Source organism: Aquarana catesbeiana, linkage group LG11 (assembly GCF_042186555.1).
Source record: "Aquarana catesbeiana isolate 2022-GZ linkage group LG11, ASM4218655v1, whole genome shotgun sequence".
NCBI classification, from domain to species: Eukaryota; Metazoa; Chordata; class Amphibia; order Anura; family Ranidae; genus Aquarana; species Aquarana catesbeiana.
Window position 1 is genome coordinate 31,037,192 of NC_133334.1, and position 850 is coordinate 31,038,041.

Genomic DNA, 850 nt, shown 5'->3' on the forward strand with positions numbered 1-850 from the left:
CCCAAAATCAAAGTGTCTGCCACACACAGTGATTCTATGGCACCCCTGGCCTGCCACTCCAGGAGCACTACTCCATAGGCTTTCAAGTTCAACCCCGACCCACAGCCCAGACCACAGCAGCCCCCACCACAGGCAGAAAGGCATGGAGATCCAGAAGCTTGGTGAGAGCCCTTTACCATCAGGCTCCACCGTCGCTCCCATCACTCCTACCTAATTACATTCGGGAGATACTAGCCACTCCCCCCCCCCTCAAAGGGGTAGTAAGCGTTCTCTCCCAAATAACTGTCCGTAGCTAGAGCTACCACAATCCAGGCCAGAAGGCCAGGGACCCGACCCTCCGGCCAGACCCATGTGCAGCACCCATCCCCACCAGGAGGTCCTTTCTAGACTGGTTGGGTAGGCCCACTGAAGCCCCCATGGGCAACAGGTGATGACTTTCCCTCAACCGTCTGTCCAGGTCCAATTACACCATCGGATTTGCATGCGCCCTTCCCACTATTGGTCGGGCCAACATCGCCTCCTCTGGAAACTGATAAGAACAGATACTACACTTGATCTTAGCCAAAAGGCCGAGAAGCGAAAAAGTGTAAATAAAAATAAAATTATATTTATAAAAGAAAATAATAATATAAATATATATATATAAAAATAACACTACTGACACCACTCTCCCCTGCCCTACCAACACTGTCCACTGCCCCAACCCCCTCCCCCCAAAAAGCATTGTGAAAAACAATTAAAAAGAAATTACATTTTAAAAAAATCTATTATTAAAAATAAAAAACTACTGACACCGTCCACTGCCAGAATCATTTAAATCAAAGTACCTGGAAGAAGGTACTCTGGTCAG

General features: G+C 47.8%; 1 pseudogene; it reads right to left on the reverse strand.

Annotated features, from left to right (window-relative positions):
- Positions 1–496: 496 nt before the first annotated feature.
- Positions 497–581, reverse strand: LOC141113028 (U2 spliceosomal RNA; annotated as a pseudogene).
- Positions 582–850: the final 269 nt, after the last annotated feature.